At 41.0% G+C, this 21,246-nt stretch overlaps 1 protein-coding gene across 2 annotated transcripts in view; it reads left to right on the forward strand.

Annotated features, from left to right (window-relative positions):
• The first annotated feature begins 5,355 nt into the window (after positions 1-5,355).
• Positions 5,356-21,246, forward strand: part of LOC122562075 (protein HEATR9-like) — a 67,779-nt gene continuing 51,888 nt past the window's right edge. Inside the window, exons 1-2 of one of the 2 annotated variants that reach the window (XM_043714562.1) lie at positions 5,356-5,489; positions 12,461-12,828. The gene's annotated coding sequence lies outside the window, so the exon portion shown is untranslated. Of the gene's footprint in view, positions 5,490-12,350; positions 12,829-21,246 lie in introns of those variants that run through there. The other variant, XM_043714564.1, reaches the window with a different exon arrangement.

Below are 21,246 nucleotides of genomic sequence, written 5' to 3' on the forward strand. Positions count from 1 at the left end.
CACTCCACAAAGTCTCTTTCTTGAGGTCCAATACCATCCTGATTCTCCCAGTCCACCTGCATGTTGAAGTCCCCCATAACAACTGTAGTAACATCTTTGCGACAGGCTAATTTCAGCTCCTGTTTGGGGGCCTGTAGATAACTCCCAAGAGAGTCTTTTTACCCTTAGAATTTCTCAGCTCTATCCATACTGACTCCACATCCCCTGATTCTAGGTCCCCCCGCGCAAGGGACTGAATATCATCCCTTACCAACATGGCCACCCCACCCCCTCCGTCCATCAGTCTGTCCTTACGATAGCACGTGTAGCCTTGAATATTCATTTCCCAGGCCCTGTCTACTTGAAGCCATGTCTCAGTTATCCCCACAATATTGTATCTGCCAATTTCCAAAAGAGCCTCAAGCTCATCCATCTTATTTCTAATGCTTCGTGCATTCATATATAGTATTTTTAATTTGTGACTGCCCACACCCTTCCCATCAACTCCTATTTCACTCAACCTTACAGCATGATCCCTTTTTGAGTTTTCTGCTTCACTGATACAGTTGTCTTTCTTGACTTCCCTTGTTCTAACTTTCCCTTCAATTTCCTTGTTAAACATCCAGTTTGTTCCCTCCCCCCTTAGTTTAAACGCAGCTGTATTGCAGTAGCAAACCTGCCTGCCAGAATGCTGGTCCCCAGCCTATTAAGGTGCAAACCATCTCTCTTGTATAATTTATGCTTACCACAAAACATACCCCAGTGATCCAAGAATTTAAATCCTTGCTTCCTGTACCAGTTCCCCAGCCAAGTTCAAGTCCATTATCTCCCTGTTTCTGGCCTCACCAGCCCGAGGAACTGCAAGCAAACTGGAGATAACCACCGTGGACGTCCTGCTTTTCAGCCTTCTTCCTAGTTCTCCGAAGTCCCGCTGTAGTATGTTCCTCCTCTTCTTCCCGACATCATTTGTGCCGACATGTACCACCACCTCTGGCTCTTCACCTTTAGTCACGGTCTTTGGAGGTAATTGGTTAATTATCTGAAGAGAAAGCACTTGCAGGTCTACAGGGAAAAGAAGGGGGAGTGGGACTAATTGAAAATCTCTTGCTGTTAGTCAGCATGGATATTAAGGGACAAATGGTCTCCTAGTGTACTGTAATCATCCTATGATTTCTATGATTTACATCATTCCCAACTGTATACCACAAAGGAAATTTAAGATCAAGCACTAATGTCCAGCAAACTAAATGTTACTGTAAGTAAATCCAACTGGCAATAAGCCCATTCCAGAACAAATACTTAGTAAAGAGTGCCCTCTGTTGGCTATCATTGCTCCATGGTGTCCAGAATTTATGAAGCCAGCTTGTTGTACAGAGAGAGAGAGGGAATGAAAGAAACAGAGAGAGGGAGAGGGACTAAGAGACAGACAATGAGAAAGTAAATGCGTTACACAGAGACAGCAAAATGGAGAAAGAATGTGAGAGTGTAAATGAAGTGGAGAAAGCAAGGTGGAGGTAGAGAAGGAAAACTGAGGGAAGCAGAGAGGGACAGGGATCTGGAGGGACAAGAAGAGATGGAAAGATTTAATGAAATTCAGGCATGAGGGGAATGAGAGAGAGAGAAGTAGAGACACACAATTAAAGAAACTGAGAAAAAAAGAGATAGAAATGGGAAGGGAATGAGAGAAGAGAGAGAAACAGAAAAGGAGAAAGGCAGAGAGATAGAGGGATAGTGAAAAAGAGAAAGATGGAATAAGAGACAGGAAAAGAGACAAGGAGAGAGAAAAAAAGGAGGGAAGAAGAGAGAAAAGTCAAAGAGAAGAAAAGATAGAAAGTGAGGAAGTGAAGAGCCATGAACACTTGCAAGTTACACACATTTTAAAAAATATTTAACTTGTCTCCTCTTATGATCAATGTGAATAACGTCACAGTTCCTTACATTATACTCCATCTACCAGCTTGTTCTCCATTAACTTAATGAGTACACATATCTTTTCAGCCTATGTGTGTTTTCTCCATAGTTTACATCTAGTTTGTATCATGAAATTTATTTACATAACTCTGTTTCTTTGTCCAAGTCATTAATACTTGAATCATAAATAAATATGATTCCAGCAATGATCCACTATTCACTGCCTACCAACTTGAAAATGCCCTGTTCTGGTTCACTCTCTACTTCCAGGCTGATCCTTACTCAATTCATATCTATACTAATATATTACCATCCAACATCTCATCTTGTTACTAAACTTTTATTGAAAATCAAAGTATTACCCATTTCCCATTACCTGCACTACTAATTACATCTTTTAAAAAAACTGATAAAGTTATCAAACAGAATTTTGCTTTCATTAAAAAATGTTGATTTATGTTAGTCATACCATCCCTTTCAAAGCTAAGACTTTCTTAATAAATTCCAGCATTTTCTCAACTGCTGAACTTCGATCAAATTGACTATAGCCCACAGACTTCTTTCTCCGTCCTTTCTTGTAAAGTATTGTAACATTTGCCAACTTCCAACCTAACGAGTCTTTTAGAATTTAGTGAACTTTGGAAAACCTTAGATAACACATCCATTATGTCTTTAGCTATCTCTTGAAGCCACAGGATGTCGCCTGTCATGTCCTGAGGTTTCATTGGATTTTAGTCCATTAAGCTTCTCTGTTATTTTTTTTTAAGTGCCATTATTCATTTCATTAATTAATTCATTCTTTTTAGCAACTGGAGTCGTTTTTATTTCTGATGAGAAACTTATGTCTTCTACTGTAAAAACAATCATAGATATTAATTTAGTACTTCCGGCATTTCTTCATTCCATGGCAATATTTCCTATCCATTTCCAAGAGACTTTAATTACTCTTTCTATGTACAACCTGTTTTTATATTTCTGGCTAGTTTATTCTTCTATTCCATTTTTCTGTTTTCAATAACTTTTTTGGTAACCCTTTTACTTGGATTATGATACTTTAAACGTTCTTCAGAAAGTGGCTGTTCCAATGAATCAGAAACATGACGATGATCTTGAAGGCACAGGAATGGCCTAGCTTCTTGAGAAGTTTGTGCAAAGATGGTACTTTCCCCAATAAAAGTTTTGTATTACTAATAAAGAAGTTAAAAATACCTTTGTAAGTCTCTGGAGGAGTAGGTATTGATTGAATCTGGTCATAATTTAGTAGCAAGGTTCATGGAGTCATACAGCACGGAAACAGACCTTTTGGTCTGACCAATCCATATCGACCATGTTCCCAATATGAATTAATCCCACCTGCCTGCCCTTGGCCTATATCCCTCCAACCTTTCCCATTCATGAACTTATCTAAATGTCTTTTAAACATTGTAGCTGTACCTGCATCCACCACTTTCTCTGACAGTTCATTCCACACACAAACCACTCTCTGTGTAAAAACATTGTCCCTCATGTCCTTTCTAAATCTTTCTCCTCTCACCTTACATATATGCCCCCTAGTTTTGAATTCCCCACCTGAAGGAAAAGACCCTTGCTATTCACCTTATCTATGCTCCGCATGATTTTGTAAACCTCTATGTCACCCCTCAACATCCTATGCTCCAATGGAAAAGGACCCAGCCTATCTAGTCTATTTTCATAACTCAAAGCCTCCATTCCAGCAACAGCTTGGTAAATCTTTTCTGAACCTTCTCCACTTTAATAATATCCTTCGTATAACAGGGTGACCAGAACTGCACACAGTGTTATAGAAGGCACCTCACCAATGTCCTGTACAACCTTAATATTACATCCCAACTCCAATGCGCAAATGTCTGAGCAATGAAGGCAAGTATGCTAAATACTTGCTTAACCACCCTATCTATCTATGGTGCAAACTTCAAAGAATTATGTATCTGACTCCTAGGTCTCTCTGTATTACAACACTACCCAGGTCACTACCATTAATTGTATAAGCCTTGTCCTTCATTGTATTACCCAAATGTATTACCCCACATTTATCCTAATTAAACTCCATCTTAAATTTCTCAGCCTATTGACCTAGCTGACCAAGATCTCTTTGTAATTTTAGACGACCTTCTTCACTGTCCACTACACCACCAATTTTGGTGTCATCTGCAAACTTACCATGCCTTCCATATTCTGAGCCAATGTCAACTGAATGAAAAAAATTAATGCAGTTCACATTAATGGCATACTTTTTCCTATTAGACATGAAACACTCTTTTAATCATCTCCAGTCGAATGTGAAGATTCTTGTCATTTTTTTCTATACCCCATGACCACTGTGTCATCTGCGATATGAACACAGCTAGAAACACCTTCAGTGCACAGAATCACAGAATTGTTACAGTACAGAAAGAGGCACTATCTTTACAGAATTGGAAACAATACCCCATTGAGCCTAAAATACTATCTGCCAGATGGGAGTCTATGTTCTTGCCAAGAAGAACTAGACTCAATGTATGTAACAATTTGCCAATCAGCTAAATGGAATATTGATCCATTTAGCCCAACTCTGTTTCTTGTTAGTTAGCAATCCTCGATCTATGCCAAGTTATAACTCCCAGTGCCTTCCAATCTTATCATTTACAGTAGCTGTTTCTATGACTTATCACTTGTATTTTTGGAGATTCTCCTTTATCTATCCTGCTATTATATCCTTAAAGAACTGTAATAAATTTGTCAAACACTATTTCTCTTTTGCAAAAACATATTCATTCTGTTTAATTGCATTATGGTTTTCTAAACATTTTGCTGCTACCTTGTTAATAATGGATTCCAGCATTTATTAAATGGCAGCTGTTAGGCCACCTAGTCTTTATCTTCATAGTTTCTGTCTACCCTCTTTCTTGAATAGAAATGTTACATTTGTGAATTTTCAGTCAGCTGGGAGTTTTTCAGAATTTTGGAAGATTACAACAATCTTTGCAGTTACTTGTTTGCACACCCTTGGATGAACAGCCCTACTCCTCACCCCATAATGGACAGCGAATGTTTGATAAGGCAGTTGGAGAGAGTTAGGTTTTAGTGATGCCCTAAGCGATTATTCCCCTTCAAGACTCACAGCATCCTGCAGCCAACTGAAGATTTTCACATTGACCTCAATTGCTGGATTTCTTTGGCGCTTTGCTTTGTTGAATGTGTAATGGTGTTGAGGTGTTTTAACAATTGGCTGTCCCTATGTGCGTCTGGATAAAAGTTACAATGGACCCTGACGCTGGCTGGAGCCACACAGAGCAGGCAGTTTCTCGGTGGGTAGACGCTGTTGGCTTTATTGAGGACTTCTTGTATCCCTTTGACGGAGTGAGAGTCAAGCAACCTGATACCTCCAGGAAGGGCAAGGCAGAGAGACAGTCACAGAGATCCACAGTGATCCAGCAGGAGACCAATGAGAGGCGGAGAGACAGTCACAGAGATCCACAGTGATCCAGCAGGAGACCAATGAGAGGCGGAGAGGGAGGTGCCCCGCTACAGTTGTAGCAACCGAGAGCAGAGTTGGTGACAGTGCCCGGGCAGCGAGACTGGGGAACGGACAGATGTAGGTAGGACGCCGGCTACAGTAACTCTTCTGCACTGGGGACAGTTGGGAAAGAACAAGTGGGTAACTGCAACTTCCCTCGCAATGATTTGCTCGGAAGGGATTACATGAGGAGAAGTCCTGCCTGCAATCTCCGATAACTGCTGACTGCAGCTCTCGGATTTGCAGCGTCACAGCGAGAATATTGTGGGTTGTGGTGGGGATACAATCTGAGTCAGGTTGTTACCCACTGGCTTCAGTGAGGGCTAAGAAAGAGGGAGTAGTCAGGGATCGCAGACTTGTTGCATTCAATGACATCGGCAGTATCCGTATCTGAGTCTGTTTGTTTCAGTGGCCTTATGTGTTTCTATGTGTCAGCATGTGTACCTTTGTGCTTTTGGGCATCTATGCATTCGTGTGTGTATGTCTTGGATAAGAAAATGCGCTGTGAAGCCCCGATTTGATGAATAACCTACTCCCAGTGTCAAATCTCACACGTGAATGATCGTTTCTGAAGTAGCAGCTGTGCTATTCCAGCGCCACAGTTTTGACTGTGATCTCTAACATCTGCATTCCCCACTTTCTCCTCTAAGTACTGCAGACTGAGCATCTATGGAGCTGTGAAGATGAATCCACATTATTAGAGCAGGGAACAAACAGAGGTGACAAGACATCTGGGATGTTTACAATACTCATGGGATGTGGCTGTCACTATCCCTAATTGCCCTGGATCTCTTGAACCGCTGCAGTCAATGTGGTGTAGGTACACCCACAGGGTTGTTAGGGAGAGAATTTCAGTATTTTGACCAGCAACAATAAAGGAATGATGGTATGGTTCCAAGTTAGGATGGTGCGTGGCTTGGAGGGGATCTTGCAGCTGATATTGTTCCCATGCTTCTGCAGCCTTGGATTTCTAGGTGGTGGAGACAGAGAGTTTGTGAGGTGCTTCTGTGCAAACTGTGGTGAATTGCTGGAATGCAATTATCTTGTAGATAGCTAACGGTATTCCCACTATGTGTGGGATCTATCCAACAATGTAGAAAATCACCCATGTATGTTCCACAAATGAAAAGCAGGAAAAATCTAATTTGACTGATTATTGGCCCATCAGTTCACTCAGTTGGAGCAACTGAGAGCAGAGTTGGTGACAGTGGCAGGGTCAACTAAATTCAAATCAATGGGAATCATAGGTATTTCCTCCACTTGTTGGAAAAAATATCTAATCCATGAAAGATGCTTCTAGTTATTAGAAGCCAATTGTCTCAGTCCCAGGACATACAAGTGTGCTTGACAGGGCCTTAAGCAATGTCCAACACATTTCCCTTGCTTCTATCCTCACTCTTTCCCCTCTTTCCTAAAACAACATTAGGGTTCCCATTGTCCTCACTTTCCGTTGAAGCAGCAGCCTTTGCATCCAAAGGATCATCTTCCACCATATCTACGATTTCCAGCAGGATGCCCCCATCAAACATACCTTCCCCTCGCCTCCACTACGAATATTACAAAGGGCCTGTGCCTGTCATAACATCTAGGTCCACTTCCTTCATCATCACTATCTCACCCACTCCCCTTGGCATCTTCCCCATGCAGCTATAGTGGTTCTTTCACCTCCTTCCTCCTCACTGTTCAAGGCCCTAGATGTAGGCAGCGGTTTAGTTGTACTTCTTTCAATCTAGTCTACTGTATTCGTTACTGACAATGCAGTCGGCTTTACATTGCCGGGATCAAATGCAGACTGGATGACCACTTTGCAGAACACTTCTGTCCATAAGATTAACTCCAACCTTCCATTTGCATCCCATTTTAATAAATCATCTCTCTCCCACGTTAACATTTCCATCCTGGACCTGCTGCGGTGTTCAATGCAAGCAAGGACCCACAATATCTCACAGAGTCATAGAGATGTACAACACGGAAACAGACGCTTCATTCCAACTTGTCCATGCTGACCAGCTATCCCAACCTAATCCAACTTGTCCATGCTGACCAGCTATCCCAACCTAATCTAGTCCCAATTGCCAGCAGTTGGCCCACATCCCTCCAAACCCTTCCTATTCATATACCCATCCAGACGTCTTTTAAATGTTGCAATTGTACTAGCCTCTACCACTTCCTCTGGCAGCTCATTCCATGCACACACCACCCTCTGCAACAAAACGTTGCCCCTTAGGTTCATTTTATTTCTTTCCCCTTTCACCCTAAACCTATGCCCTCTAGTTCTGTACCCCCCCCACCCCCCACCACCACCCCACCAGGGAAAAACTTTGTCTATTCATCTTATCCATGCCCCTCATGATCTTATTAACCTCTATAAGGTAACCCCCTCAGCCTCCGATGCTCCAGGGAAAACAGCCCCAGTCTATTCAGCCTCTCCCTATAGCTCAAATCCTCCAACCCTGGCAACATTCTTGTAAATCATTTCTGAACCCTTTCAAATTTCAGAGGATAGGATAGGAAGGAGACCAGAATTGCAAGCAATATTCCAAAAGTGGCCGAACCAATGTCCTGGACAGCCGCGACATGACCTCCAAATTTCTATATTCAATGCTCTGATCAATAAGGGAAAGCAAACCCAACACCGTCTTCACTATCCTATCTACCTGTGACTCTGCTGTCAAGGAGCTATGAATGTCTCTTTGTTTAGCAAAACTCCCTAGGACCTTACCATTAAGTTTATAAGTCCTGCTAAGATTTGCTTTCCCAAATTGCAGTACCTCGCATTTATCTAAACTAAACTCCATCTGCCATTCCTCAGCCCATTGGACCAAGCATCTGATCAAGATCCCCATTGTAATCTGAGGTAATCTTCTTCGCTGTCCACTACATCTCCAATTTTGGTGTCATCTGCAAACTTACTAACTACACCTCCTATGTTCATATCCAAATCATTTATATAAATGACAAAAAGTAGGGGATCCTTGTGGCACTCCACTGGTCACAGGCCTCCAGTCTGAAAAACAATCCCCCACCTCCACCCTCTGTCTTCTACCTTTGAGCCAGTTCTGTATCCAAATGGCTAATTCTCCCTGTATTGTATGAGGTCTAACCTTGCTAGCCTGTCTTCCATGGGGAACCTTGTTGAACGCCTTACTGAAATCCATATAGATCACATCTACCGCTCTGCCCTCATCAATCCTCTTTGTTACTTCCTCAAAAAACTCAATCAAGTTCGTGAAACCTGATTTCCCACTCAGAAAGCCATGTTGACTATCCCTAATCAGTCCTTGCCTTTACAAATATGTGTAAATCCTGTTCCTCAGGATTCCCTCCAACAACTTGCCCACCACTGACGTCAGGCTCACTGGTCTATAGTTTCCTGGCTTGTCCTTATCATCTTTTTAAAATAATATCATTTTCTACTGAGAGACCTTGCAGCCTTCAGGCCTCAACACTGATTTCAAAAGCCTCTGAGAATGACCACTATCCTCCAAATTGACTATTACCACTGGGAATCCCCCTGCCCTTGGCCATGTCTTGTTGGCTTTGCTCTCAGCAGAGTTGACTCATTTTCTTCCTTTCACACTGAGACATATTTTACAGCTCAATCTCTCCTTTACCACATTAACACTCCCTTTGCATTCTGTTCAGTTGCACCCTTTTCGCCTCAAAGCCCATCAGTTGTGAATCTGTGGAAGTCCCTGCTGTAGAAGGCTATGGAGGCCAAATCATGGAGTCTTTAAGACAGAAATAGATGGGTTCTTGTTTCGTAAGAAGATAAAGGGTTATGGGGAGAAGGCAGGAGAATGGGGGTTGAGAAACATATCAGCCATGATTGATTGGCAGTGCAAATCTGATGGGCCAAATGGCCTAATTCTGCTCCTATATCGTATGGTGTTATTACTCACAAGTAAAATTGAAATTAAATGAGCAATCTACCTTTTCCTGTCTCTGTGTGTCACTATTGCTTTGTCAATTCATAATGCACAGCTTTCAGCGATGTTCATAGCACTTATGAAGGACGTAAGAACATAAGAACTAGGAGCAGGAGTAGGCCATCTGGCCCTTTGAGCCTGCTTTGCCATTCAATAAGATCTTTTCATGGACTCAGCTACGCACCCGCCCTCGCACCGTAACCCGTAATTCCCTCATGGTTCAAAAAAAAAATCTATCTTAGCTTTAAAAATATTTACTGAAGTAGCATCAATTACTTCACTGGGCAGGGAATTCCATAGATTCACAACCCTCTGGGTGAAGACGTTCCTTCTGAATTCAGTCCTAAACCTAATTTTGAGGCTATGCTGTCTTGTCCTAGTTTCACCTGCCAGTGGAAACATCCCGTTGACGTCAATCTTATCTATTCCCTTCATAATTCTGTATGTTTCTTTAAGAACACCCCTCATTCTCTAAATTCCAATGAATATAATCCCAGTCTCCTCATAAGCCAATCCCCTCAACTCTGGAATCAACCTGGTGAACCTCCTCTGCACCCTTTCCAGTATCAGTACATCCTTTCTCAAGTAAGAGACCAAAAACTGCATGCAATCCTCCAGGTGTCGCCTCACCAGCACTCTATACAGCTGCAAACTTTTAAACTCAATCCCTTTCGCAAAGATGGATAAAATTCTATTTGCTTTCCGAATTAACTGTTGTACCTGCAAGTCAATCTTCTGTGATTCATGCACAAGGTCACCTTTTACCATTCAAGTAATAGTCGTTTTTACTGTGATTCCTACCAAAATGGATGACTTCACATTTAGTAACATCGTATTCCATCTGCCAAATCTTTGCCCACTAACTTAAAGTATCTATGTTCCTCTGCATAGTTTCACAGTCCTCTGCACACTTTGCTCTGCCGCTTATCTTAGTGTCACCTGCAAACTTTGACACATTACATATGGTCCTGACTCCAAATCATCTATGTAAATTGTGAATAATTGCAGTCCCAACACTGATCCCTGAGACAAGTCATTAGTTACTGATTGCCAACCAAAATAGCACTCATTTATCCCCACTCTTTGCTTCCTGCTAGTCAACCATTCCTCTATCCATGCTAATACTTATCTGTGACACCATGCATCTTTATCTTATGCAGCAGCCTCTTGTGCAGTACCTTGTTGAAGGCCTTTTGGAAATCTAGGTACACCACATCTACTGGGACCATGTTGTCTATCATGCTCGTAGTGCCTTCATAGAATTCCAAAAGATTATTTAAGCATGACCTGCCCTTCATCAACTCATGTTGCATCTGCCCAACAGGACAATTTCTACCTAGATGCTTTGCTATTTAGATTCGATTCCTTACAGTGTGGAAACAGGCCCTTCGGCCCAATAAGTCCACACCGACCCTCCAAAGAGCAACCCACCCAGATACATTTCCTTCTGACTAATGCACCGAACACTATGGGGAACTTAGCATGGCCAATCCACCTGATCTGCACATCTTTGGATATTGGGAGGAAACTGGAGCACCTGGAGGGGACTCACACTGACACAGGGAGAATGCGCAAACTCCACACAGACAGTTGCCCAAGACTGGAATCGAACCTGGGTCCCTGGTGCTGTGAAGCAGCAGCACTAACCACTGAGCCACTGTGCTGCTTTTCTTGATAATAGATTCAAGCATCTTCCCCATTACAGAAGTTAAGATAACCGCTCTATAGTTCCCCATCTTTCGTCTACCGTCTTTTTTAAACAGTGGTGTCACATTTGCTATTTTCCAATCTGCTTGAACTGCCCCAGAGTCCAGCAAATTTTGGAAAATTACCAGAAGTGCACTTGCTATTTCTCCCGCCATCTCTTTTAGTACCCTGGGACACATTCCATCAGGGCCAGAAGACTTGTCTATCCTTAGCTCCATTATCTTGCCCAACATTATCTCTTCTGTGGTAATAATTGTTTCCAGGTCCTCACATATCTTTGTCTCTTTGCCAATTACCGGCACATTATTCGTGTCCTCCACTGTGAAGACCAACACAAATTAACTATTCAATGCCTCAGCCATTTAATCATATCCCATAACTAAATGCCCCTTCTCATCCTTGCAATATGAGTCTAGTCCCACTCTCATGGCCTCATCTCATGATCCCTGCATACCATTCTTCACAACATCTCACCATACTTAGTGGTAGCACTACAGGCCACTTTTGAGGAATGACATTCCCGACCTAGAGTGCATTTTGTGCCCTTGCTCCCCTCAGTTCTTCTTCCAAGCAGAGTTCAACAAGGAAGTATCCTAATTCATCAGCTGTGGCATCTCTGCAAGAGCTTTTCTTGGCCATATTTGACCTGATGATATGCAATATCATTGGGTCTGGAGTTAATTTTGAAAACACCCAGGGTTATTGGGCTAAGTGCAACTATGTCAGGCTATTGCTTGACCAGTTTGTGAAACAGCTGTCAAGTTTTGGTAGTGCCTCCAGATGTTAGTAAAGAAGACTGTGCAGGGTTGACTGGTCATTGTGTGCTATTGTTTCTAGTGTCTAGATTGATGCAGGGCGATCCTTTCAAATTTATTCAGTATATAAGTGATTTAACAAGGTAATTAAGAGTCAACCAAATTCTGTGGTGCTGGAGTCACAATTTGTGTACCAGGTGAGTTTTATGAAAAATCTGTAGTTTTTAATACCAGATAGTTAAGAATTGAATTTAAATTTCACCATCTGCTATGGTGGTAATTGAATTCATATTGCTGGATCATTAGCGTGGGCCTAATGATAACAAATCCAGTGAAATTAGTACTGTCAAACTGTGGTTAATGGGGTTAGAGTTGCATGTGTATATAAGTTAAGTGTAAAAAGATAAGGCTTTAGTTCTATTTTCACTGTCTGATTATCTGAATTGGAATTAAGCATCTTTGTTCCTTAACAGTGGAGGTGACAAGATTGTTAGTGCATTAGAATTGAGTGATGGTATAAATCTCCTAGGCCCCCACCTCCTATAAGATAAAATCTGCTTCAGTTGACCTAAGCATTTAATGAATGTAACCACATTGCTTCTGTGCACTTCAACATGATAAAGTTCAGTGACTAAATCTTATCCTTGTCTTTCCTCCCCCAGGGTATGCAGACCCCTCCAGGGTCTGATTTGGAGAAGATCCTTCAGAGAAGTTCATTCTGTTGAATGATTCAAACAAAAAATTAAATAATTACTGAATCTTAGAACATAAAAATACAAGGATACCATTCAGGTTTTTTACTAAATATAAAGTGGATAAAGGGAAAAAGGAGCTAAAGGTGAGATTATCCTGGTCAGTATCCAGAAAAGGCGCAGGATAAAGGAGTTGACAGTAGGTACAGGTACAACATTTTAAACTTGAACCTCCATCAGCATCAGCTGGATAATCCGTCATATCACAATGGAGTAGCAACTGTAACATACTATACACATCCTTTAACTCCAAAAATATGTAGACACTATAATGAATGGTGAGTATAAATGAGGATGTGTACTCAGCTCTGCATTAGCTTCCATCATTATTCAATTATTATCTTGAAGCTTGTGTTACCTAAGTGAGTCAAAGTCTGAATGGTGAGAGGTGGCACACAGTTTATCAATATCAGACTATACTGTTCCCAGGGTTTGGATTGATCCCAGTCACTGTTGATCCTGGGTCTGTATTGATCGCTAAGATGAGAAATAAGTAGCAGTTGGGAAGAGCGGGTAGAGGGAGGGAATGCTTGATCTTTGTAGTGTGTGTCACTCTCAAACTGGTACTGAGCACCGCACACTGTTGGATTGTCAACGCTTTAAAGGAGTGGAATCCAGACTCTGGTATTAATGGGAAAGGGACTACACAGGAGGACCCAGTAAAAAGTTTAAATGCACTTGTTATGGGAGTCAGGTAGGCAGACCAATATTCCTGTAACCATTATTGTGAGACCTGTACAATGTGTTGTCTCCATGATGCCAGGAGGTCATAGTGAAAGTACAACATATTCTGCGGGGGAGTAAGAAATTGTGACGTACACCAGGACCAGTAACATAGGGCAGGCAGAGTTCTGTGGTCAGACCTACAGAAGGTGGGAAGGAAATTGAAGAGTGAAACATCAAATCTCTGAATTACTCCCAGGGCTACCCAAAGAGAGCCGAAAGAGAAAGACAGAAATCATCAATGTGAGACATTAAGAAATGGTGCAGGAGGGAGAGTTTCAGATTTTTGGGACATTGGGACAACTTCTCGAACAGAAGGCAGCTATTTAAAAAAGAGCAGCCGCAAATCAGCAGGTCTGCCACGGGAAACTGTTGAGGCCAAAACATTTAAAACTTTCAAAAAATATTTAGATATAGTTCTTAGGATTAAGGGGACCAAAGAATCTGGGGAGAAAGCAGGAACACGGTATGAGTTAGATGATCAGCCAGGATCGTATTGAATGGTGGAGCAGGCTTGAAGAACTGTTGGTCTATTCCTGCTCCTATGTTCTATATTTCTATGTTAATTTCACCAGGATAACCACTTTTTTTAAAGATAGTAACAAATTATTATCTCAGATTAAAGTGGGGTAGAGCTTTCATATTGTTTGACTGTTTTGTCCGAAGTTTACAAATAACAGTTTAGTCAGTCGATGCCATACGCTACTGAGATACAGCACAACTTAATAAATCAGGCAACTGAGATACTCATGGCTGACTTAAGTCTTCAGCCACTATCGCAATGTTTTCTTGCTGTTCATCCTTATAGTATTCATCTTCAGATCCATCTGTTTAATGAACTCTACCAAATACGATTTATCTTTGAATAGTTCCTGACAGAGTCACACGAGAACCACCTATTAATTATACCCTCTGATTTTATGGGATTTGTCAGCTATCATTCCAATCTTGTATCTTCCTTTGATATTATTGGAAATCTTTTAAAATATGATTCCCCTCAAAATATTTTTCAACAATTCCATACTTACTTTGGCATCTGTGACAAGGCAGTCATAGTTCGTCAATAATCTTGAAGTTTTCTATACTGTGCATTGCCACAGAATATCCAACATGTCCTGATAAGATAGCTGGAAACAATTGTCTCCCTAAACCTTTCTTAAGGCAGTAGTGATTTGTTCAAAAAGAGACATTGCCACAAAATTAAAACTACCTGCCAAAACTAAAAGTCTGTGTGTGAGATTTGTGGGCAATCCAATAATTTAAAAACCAGCGCAGCTCTGGAATTTCTAGATTGTATTTTTTTAGCCTTTACATAACCTCTCAGATTCTGTGATATACCTACGTTCTTCCATAAACTGATTGTCAACCTTTTTAAATTATCAAATATTGATCACAAGTCAGAGGCTGCTCGTAAGCCATCCTTTTGTAAACTCTGTCCATAGGTGATATTGGAATTTCTAATCGCTCTTTGCTTTCTAAATCTGTAACACTCAATTCCAAAACACTTTAAGTTTACGCCTTCTTGGTAAGGATAAAGCAAAAGCCATCCCTTGCTTCTTCTTTGTTCGGGAAGTGACATAAGTCCATATCTTCACCTGATGTTTTCACTAGTACTATTGCTCCAATTCTGACAACAGATGGTGTATACAGTAATTATAATTCATGATCCTACAGTGTGACTCAGATGTTCACATTAAACAGCTACCTGGAGCCTTACTTCTGCAATTAGGAATTACTTTCTACTTTCTTTATCTTCGCATCTGAAATTATCGAAGGTAATCATGTCCACAAGATTGATATCCATGTGAGTAGCAAAAGACCTTCAGATATTTACAAGATTTTATTTTGAATTTGTAGCTTCACAGTAACATCAGTTTCCATCTTTTCCTTCTGGACACTTTCCTTAAAGACAACTCCTCATGGAAGAAGAGCCCAACATTTTTTTTTAATTTATAAAGCCCACCACCAAATCACCTATTTACTGATTAACCAAGGAGTGAATTCCAAGCAAGAACCCAGCTCCTGAAACCTTTCACCAACCTGTTTAGACACATTATCACACATGTTTGGAGCAGATGGCACCAAATCACCTGTGGTGATTTTCACCTGTTAACCACCACTAGCAAATCATATATGTTTTCCAGTCGATAGAACCTAGCACGTTTTAAAGATACTTTCCTAATTAACCTATTCAGTAATGTTATTGCACATCTCTGGAGCAGATGAGACTTGAACTGGGCCTCTTGGTACAGAGGTAGGGACACCATCACTGTGCAACAAGAGTCCTTTAAAACCCAGCTTTCTTTTTAATTAGCCTATTCAGACACATTGTGACATGTCTGTGGCAGCGGAGACTTAAAACTGGACTTCTGGCCTAGAGGTACAAACACTACCATGTTCCACAAAATCCCCTTGAACCCAGCTCTTTTTAAAAAATATTTCAGATCAATCTGTTCAGGGATGTTATTGCACACCTAGATTAGATGAGACCTGAACCTGGGCCTTTTAACTCAGAGGAAGGGACTGTACCACTGTGTGACAAAACCTCCCTGGAGCAGGTGAGACTTGAACCTGGCCTCTTGACTTAGAGGTGGGAATACTGCCACTGTATCACAAGACCTCCCCAGAAAGCTTCAAGCTAAAATTGGCAGGGTAATGAATGCCAACATAGGAATGACAGAGGAATAAGGAAGTGAGGTTGTTGAATAGTACTAAATAAGGAATTAGTACATATTGGACAGAATCTGGATTCAAATGGTGCTGGAAGAGCACAGCAGTTCAGACAGCATCCGAGGAGCAGTAAAATAGATATTTCGGGCAAAAGCCCTTCATCAGGAATACAGGCAGAGTGCCTGAAGGGTGGAGAGATAAATGAGAGGAGGATGGGGGTGGGGAGAAAGTAGCATTGTTTTTACCATAATGGACAGAAGGAGATCCAGAAGGACTATGAAGAATACAAAGAAATGTTTGGACTGAATGTATGCAAATTCATAAAACGTGGTGAATAAAGTTATGAGCTACAAGCACAAATAGCCATATAGATTAGATGGTGACCTAACAAGTCCACACCGACCCTCCGAAGAGTAACCCACCCAGACCTATTCCCCAACCCCCTATATTTACCCTGACTAATGCACCTATCACTATGGGCAATTTAGCATGGTCAATTCACCTGACCTGCTCATCTTTGGATTGTGGGAGGAAACCGGAGCAAACCCACACAGACACGGGGAGAATGTACAAACTCCACACAGACAGTCACCTGAGGCGAGAATCGAACCCGAGTCCCTGGCGCTGTGAGGCAGCAGTGCTAACCACTGAGCCACCGTGCCACCCTTAATAGAAGTATCGTGTAATGTAAATAACAGAAACTTGGCTTAACAATTCTTATACCCTATCTGTTCTTTCTAACCTTTCCTTTTTTAACTAAATTCCTACATTAACGTTTCAAAAATAAATGATCAGAAAAGATTAGGATTCTGAATGAGGTTTATGACTCAGTCAAAACACTTTCACAAAACTTTCATCACGTGTTATGGACCTGTAGTTCTCCATTTTGTGTTTGTCCGTGTGGTTAACTCCATGACACAACAGTGAAGACTGTGTACTTAATGCTCACAGAAACAGTGTTCAGAAAAGCCAGAAGGAGAAAAGAAAGATAGGATGAGGGGGCTCATTCTAAATTACATCAAAAGGAAGGATGCCATTGAGAAGGCAAGAATCCATTTAACTGGAGTTGAGAAGCAAAAAGGGTATGAAAAGGCTTCTGGAGTTTTTCAGTGTGGTGACAAATAGTGAGAGATGGTTAGGGGAACAAAATCTGCAGGAAATCACAGAAATCCAAAAGTACTAGAAAGGGGTGACACTGGAGAGCTTTAATTATTCACATTTTGTTTGCGATAATATAAGCATAAAGGGAAAAGAATTGGAGGAACTTGTAAAGTGTTTAGGAGAACTTCCTTGACCAGTATGCTCTTGGTTTAATCAAGAAGGAGACCTTGCGGAATCTGGTGATGGGTAACAAGTGACTAGTTCTTGTTTGAGACTGATTATTGTATCATGTGACTTGGATCAGTAAAGTAGAGAGAGCAAGGGGTAATTTAAGTAGAATTTGAAGAGGACTAACTTAAATGGGATGAGATGGGATCTAGCCAGGTTAAAATGGAACTAGAGATTAATTGTAGTGGATCAATTGGTGATTTTTAAGAAAAAAAGTTTTTTTGGTGCAGCCTGGAAACTTTCCAACAAGGAACGGTGAGTGGTTAATCCAGGATTTGAAAGAAATACCAGTAAATTCCCTTTTCACTTGAAAGTTGTGTTTGGGCCTTGGACAATGAGAAGGAAAGTGATGTGCAGGTAGATAGGATAGTGAAGAAGATGTTTGGTATGCTTGCCTTTACTGGTCAGTGCATTGAATGTAGAAGTTGGGAGGTCATGTTGCAGCTGTACAGGACATTGGTCAGGACAGTTTTGGAATACTGTGTGCAATTCTGATCTTCCAATCGGAAGGATGTTGTGAAACTTAAAAGGTTTCAGAAAAGAAAGGATGTTGCCAGGGTTGGAGGGTTTGAGCTATAGAGAGAGGCTGAAAAGGCTGGGGCTGTTTTCCCTGGAATATCGGAGGTTTTATGGAAGAAATGTTCACTGTCGAATGCTGAAAGGGGACGGCAGAGTGTGATGTTTTTGGTGATTATTCTAGAGCTGGAAAAATGGCAGAAAATGATCTATTGAATACAGAAGTTGGTGGAGTAGAAAGTGAGGAGAAGGGAAACACTACCAATGCTTTTAGAGGGAGAAGAAGCAGTGAGAGCAGAGATGTGTGCAGTAGATTGGACAATTGGGGTCCCTGTCAACCATACTGGGTGAGAGTTCTCAGTTGAGGAAAAGAAATGATGTGTTGGAAGCGATGGTGTAAAAGAAATAGGAATGGATATGAGAGAGGAGAAACCCGGGGGAATGGAATGGAGTCTTTACAGGAAGTAAGGTGTGAGGAAGTACCCTTGAGGTAAATGTGAGAATCTGTCGATTTGTAGTAAATAGGGTATCTCAAGAAATTTTAATAGAGAAATCAAAAAAGGGAAAGGAGTGGCAGAGATTGAACAGTTGATGGTGAGGGAAGGATCAAAATGGGAATCAAAGCTAATAACATTTTGCATTTTAGTGAGACCAGGAGTTGGCACTTACATTGTTTTCAATGAACTAGAAAAAGAGATGAGCAAGATGACTTGAAAAGGAGTACAGTAATGAATAGTCCATGTATTCCACAAAAAGGCAGGCATAACTGAGACCCATGTGGGTTTCCATTACAGCAGCTTTTAGTTTGAGGCTTGAGTGGAGTCGAAAGAGAATTTGTTAAAGTGAGAATAGCTTCAGCTAGGCAGAGGAGTATTGTGCTGGATGGAGCTTAGCTGAGCCTCTGTTTTGAGGAAGAAGTGGAGAGCTCCGAGATTGTCCTGGTGGGAATGGAGGGACTGGACATCCATAGTGAAGAGGAAGCAGTTATAGCCAGGAAATTACTAAATGTTGAAGTGAGGTAAGGCATTGAAAGAGTCGTGGATGAGGTCAGAACAGAGTGCACAGGGAGAGAAAAATATGGAATGGAGATAGGATGAAATAAGTTCAGTGGGACAGTACCAGGTGAAACAATTTGTTAGTCTGAGGGGTCTTGTCAGTGGCTCTTCAGAAGCAAACTGTCCAGGCTTGGAGAACTATGAAGCTGCAGGCAGTAGAAAGATCTTCAGAAGATACAAGGTCATTGACAGTCCTGTTACAGGACCTTGATGTTTGGTAGTGAGATTATTGTCTGGGGGTGGGATATGTCATACAGTTGCCATTCAGCCTCTGTAAGCTAGAGAACAACAGCACCAACCTTTTTGATGGGTATGATGCCAATACTAAGATTGAACTTCAAAGAATAGAACGTAGTAAATTCAGAGAGAGACAGGTCAAAAGAGTAAGAGGAGCAAAGCAGTTGAGACGGCAAGATGTCAAAGTACATATTGAAGCAAGAAGGTGATGCGTGATTCTTGTGTGGTGAATTCTTAAGCATGAACCAAGCCAAATTGTAACACATCAAGAGAGGAAGTGAAAGGTAACATAGGAATAGCATGTGGAGAACATGAGAATAGAATGGCAGTTGAAAAAGTCACCTTGATTGTTTGTACTGGTATATAAATTGTATGTGGATGATAAGAGGTAGCTTGAGGACCATTCAGACCATGAATGTAATATATGTTTGGAGTCACTGGATAAGGCTGAAATACTTATTGAAAAATTTGTATTGGTGTTTACTAAGGTAGAGGATGCTGACAAAATATAAATAGTAGAGGAGATGATAAATAAAATGGATGGGATGAAAATACATTGACAACATTACTGGATAGGCTGGCTACGCTCGAGCAGAGAACTCACTGGTCTGGATGATTTGATTGACAAGGAAAGTGCAGTTGGAGATAGCACTGATGCCTGCCATACTCTTCCAACGTTCAACAAGTACCAGGAAAGGACCAGAAAATTAACGAGTGCCAAAAGGGACACCATTATTCAAGAGAGTGTGTACAGGTACAGACATTCCTGATAACTATAGGTCAGTCAGGTTGATGTCAGTGGCAGGTAAATAATAGAAATAATAATGAGGGAAAACCAATCACTTGTTTTAGAGAGGTTTGAATTAATTAAGGAGCAATTGCATTGATTTTAAAAAAAGTGACTTATGCTTTAAAAACCTAATTTACTTTTTTGTTGAATTGAGAAAGTTGATGGGAATGCAATGAATATTGTCTAATTGGATTTTAAGAATGTGTTTGTCAAAGAACCACATTTGAAGGCGCGTTAACAAGTTGAGGCTTTCAGGAAACAGTATCCATTTTTCAGGTGTAGAAACCATCTGCCAAGTCATGATGGATGATATAAAGGAGTGATTAACCAGCACTGTGGTGGCCTCATGTAACGTGGAAATAGTGAAAGAGAAAGAAATAACAGAGTCCTGTCAGTTTGAATTTTAAAAATGGTTTAAGGACACTAAGCAGTCAGTCGTGATAAGTAATTACTTTTCAGACTAAGACGGTAGATAACAGTATTCTCCAAGATTCATTGTGAGGAATACTTTTTATGATTTGACTATTAGAATAAAGTAAGCTTTCCAAATGTGACAATAATATCAAGCTTGGAGGTGTGACAGATAGTGGGGATGATACCAATTAGCAGCACATGATGAGTAAAATGGGCAAGTGGCAGAGAGAATTAATAAATAAGTGGGAGGTGATGGTACATAGAGAGGCAATGTATCATAGAATCCACACAGTGTAGGAGCAGGCTAGGTAATCCAAGATGGAGGATGGGAAAAATTTCTGGCTGCAATAGCTGCTCCTTTTTTGAGATATTTTAGGTGCTGGAGGTGATTTCCTCGAATTCCAGGAGGAGCAATTACTGTTTTATATGCTGTTGCATTGTTTTGGGACTTTGGAAATAAAAAATCAAAACAACAGCAGTTTTAAAAGGGAGAAGAACAGACAAAGGAAGTACATGGTGAGATCAGTGCAGGAGAGAGAGAGAGAGAACCAGTAAGTTACTGCCTTTGAAGTTTGAATTCATGTATCGCTGGATATTGGAGTGCATCTGGGAAAATTAACAAATAGTGAAATTCACAACTGATCTTGGAGGAACTGTTGGGTGAAGTTCACAACACAGAATCAGATAAGTTAATCGTTGTTTTAAGTGTGGCCTACAGAGAATCTGCAGTAGTGAGTAGAGTGGGTTCTTTCTTGATTATATGTTTTTGGAGCTATGTCTCTTGATTAAACTTAAAATATAAGCCATAACTATTAACTTAACCTGAGGCAGTGTTTGTAGAGGAATAAGATGGTGCTATTTTCTGGGTCTGTAGATTGCGAAGGAGCAAAAATGGCCTTTAATAGAGTGATAAGTACTTCTTGTCAGATGTGGGAATTTAAAGAGAGTTTAAGGGTTACTGC

The sequence above is a fragment of the Chiloscyllium plagiosum genome, chromosome 24 (genome assembly GCF_004010195.1).
Source record: "Chiloscyllium plagiosum isolate BGI_BamShark_2017 chromosome 24, ASM401019v2, whole genome shotgun sequence".
Taxonomy (NCBI): Eukaryota; Metazoa; Chordata; class Chondrichthyes; order Orectolobiformes; family Hemiscylliidae; genus Chiloscyllium; species Chiloscyllium plagiosum.